The 3,270-nt window shown below is 39.9% G+C and overlaps 1 pseudogene; it reads left to right on the top strand.

The window, feature by feature from the left end:
* Nucleotides 1–210: 210 nt before the first annotated feature.
* Nucleotides 211–3,048, top strand: LOC147449698 (uncharacterized; annotated as a pseudogene).
* Nucleotides 3,049–3,270: the final 222 nt, after the last annotated feature.

Here is a 3,270-nt window from a genome sequence, read left to right as displayed (position 1 = left end):
ACAGTCGGGCATGCATAGTGCGACCTGAGGGTGGCCGAAAAAAATCCGCGAGGTGCTGCTTCAAAACCTGCACGACTGAGTGAAAATCGTATGCTATCAAAGTGCGGAGATATGCTGTCGTATGCTGCGTAACCTGCTTGACTGCTTCTGGCGAACCTGCACGAATGAGTGAAAATCGTATGCTGTCAAAGTGCGGAGATATGCTGTCTCATGCTATCAAAGTCCTGTCGTATGCTGCGTAACCTGCTTGACTGCTTCTGTCGAACCTGCACGAAAGTTGGTCACTGTGAGTAGCTCTCATTTCATGCATTGTGAAAGAGTACTTTAAGTTATTGTTAATACAGTGAATTAAAACCAAAAATACCTCTAAGCAGCAAATGAAACGAGGGTCAACAGTGTTAGAATGTGGTTGAGGGTTGAATCATGCTTCTACAAAAATTAGAGGTGTATATATAAAAGACTGTCTGGCATGGCTTGCATATCACCCAATTTGGGAATCGTTCACACGATCATTGAAGAAAGATATTAAGCTGTCAATGTTGAGTTCTGATCCTTGTTTTGCATTTATCGCATATGTGTGTAGTGATGTGCATGTTGTGAGGAATTTTCGAAGGAATAGAGGCCTTGTGTCTGGTATTGTTAAAGCATATGTTGGCCTTAGCAGAACAATCTTTATGGATCTATGCTCGTGCCTCTTCACCGGTAACGTCTTTATGCTTCTTTCTTGATGAGCATCTGAAATCTGATAGGTGTGCAGAGATTACATCAAATGCCAGGGTCGTTTCTGAGTAATTTCAAAGGTGTGCAGAGATTACTTTCACCGGGATTACAAATATTTGCGGCTTCAACTCAAGGGAAGTATAGGGTGTATTACTTCTACAATAAGCTGATGGCGAATCATGAGGTATGTCTACGTGCTTACTTTTCTCAGAATTCCACACAATGTCGACGTAAATTGCGTATCTTTGGAGATTTGGTGCTTTTGAAGCATGTAATCGGGTTTAGAAAAATTGAATGTTGTTTTCCGTCTCATTGTGTCAGGAATTGTCTCCATTCATTGAGGTTATGGGAACAAATGGGAAGGTTATTCGTGAGTGTCATGCATCGCAAACATGTATTGACCAAAAGGTTTCTTACGAAAGGCGATGCCTTCTTATTAGGCATCTAAAGAATGTGCACAAAATCACAAATATTCACGTTCCAGAGCACCAAACAGGACGCCCTAAAACCAGTAAACGGCCACCACGACCAGTGTCTCCTAGATCTAAACGCCAATGCGTTACAAGGTTTGGAGATATTGCATATAAAGTTAGGGTGGCACGAAGAAAATTTCACAAAGACTTACAAGTGCGGGCAACAAAAGAGTGGGAAAGAGTCTTTGACAAAGAGGGAAAATCGCAAATAGAGTGGGAAGAGGCATGGATTGAAGCCCAAAAGTCTGCATGGGAAGCAGACATGCCAAGTAGGATTACAAAGTTAAAGGCAAAAATTAAGCGCGGATACAAACCCCGCGCTTATGAAGTTCCACATGACGCTGACATTCCTCGAGAGGAAAACGAGAGCGACGACAAAGAGGGTATTAAAGTTTCAGATGATGAGTCTGCCATCGTAAGTTTACTTTCCTTGACTACACACTCACGTTCTCTTTATAGTGACAATTTTTTACATTTATTTCAAGCTGTAATTTGAATGTTATTGTAGCCGGTTTCATCATCGACCGCTAGCTTTGTGCATGTTGAGACCATTTCTTTCTTGGTGATCCATGATCGCCTTGTGTGAGATTGATCACTGCAATATGGATCAGTTCTTGGATAGGTGTGTTACTAACGTAGATTTACTCTTTTGCGTGTAAATCTTGCAAGCGTAATTAGAAAAACAAACAGTGTAAGTGTGTGCATTTTTTCATAGGTGCCGTAAGGGAGTCACTTTTGTTTTGCGATCTTCTCGATCTGGGCTTGAGTCGGGGTTAGATGCCCATGTCATTGATGATGTCCTAGATCTTGAAGCTTCAACAAAAACGATCAACCTTTTTGCATTGTAAGGAAATAAACTTTATGCCTAAGTAACATTATAGATTTTTTGCTTTGTTCACTTTTGTATCTCATCCTTCATAGGTGGATGGAAAGCATATTGCCGCTCGATGTTCTCTCAGGTGTGTGGTGGGTAGACAGCTTATGGTTCCTATTTTTCTCTGAGCGTGCTATAGGAGATCATACGTTTAGCAATTTCTTTGGGACACCTGATTTAGGAGCTCACATACTTCTTCCCCGTTTTGGATGGGTATGGATGTTTTACTTTTATGTATTTTCGTAGTATAAAAAAACTGTCAAAGCTTCAAGTCTAAATGTGTGTTCTTTACATAGATCACATTGGGTTCTTGTGGCATTTTACAATGCCCATCTCATACGCATACCCACTCTTTTTCGACGACGTTCAGCTATACTTCTCTTTGACTCTCTTTCAATTGTCTGCATGGAGAGACTCTTACCACACGTGTCTAGGTATGCATTGTTTTTGCTTTAAACATAATGGTCACATTGTTTGCATAATTTTAATTAATCGATTGCTTGTATTTGAAGGGTACTAAAGCATTTTAGTAAGCATTGTTCAAACCTTCAAGTTAGAGAAGAACTTGAAGATCCGCGGGAAGCTTGCGAACTCCTCACTGCACAGGTTTAGGGCACAATTTAGTATTGTGTGCTATTGCATTGTGTAGTGAATTTTCTGTTGTTGACTTATACACATGTTTGTTGGCTATAGTGTCCTCAACAGCCAAATTCTACCGACTGTGGTTATTATGTGATGACAGCAATGAGGTTATTGATAAAGACCACTCTTAAAGATCAAAAGCCTCAAGGAAATTTGGTAATCACTTGTCTTAATTGAAGCACTCATTATAGTGTGAACTCTCACTACTTTTTGCTTTCTAATGCTTTGTGTTCTTTTCAGTTAAAAAAGAATTGGTTTGCGCATGAAGAGGTCGAGTTCACGAGACAGAAACTCAATGCTTGGTTGAACAAGGCTTTGGGTGAGGTCACACTTGGATAGGCCATGGTTTAGGTCTTTTTTGTGTTCACCTTTTTTTGTATTAATGGCAAACTTTGGAAATCATCATGGCCTATTTTGTATCGATGATTATGTTAACAGATATTGTCTATATTTACATTTTGGTCCACTTTGTATCGATGGCAAACTTTGGAAGTCGTCATGGCCTACTTTGTATTGATGATTATGTTAATAGATCTTGTCTATATCTTCATTTTGTTCCAC

Source organism: Adiantum capillus-veneris, chromosome 10 (genome assembly GCF_014529385.1).
Source record: "Adiantum capillus-veneris isolate H3 chromosome 10, ASM1452938v2, whole genome shotgun sequence".
Taxonomy (NCBI): Eukaryota; Viridiplantae; Streptophyta; class Polypodiopsida; order Polypodiales; family Pteridaceae; genus Adiantum; species Adiantum capillus-veneris.
Note: the sequence above shows the minus strand (reverse complement) of the source record. Positions and strands in the feature narration are given on the sequence as shown.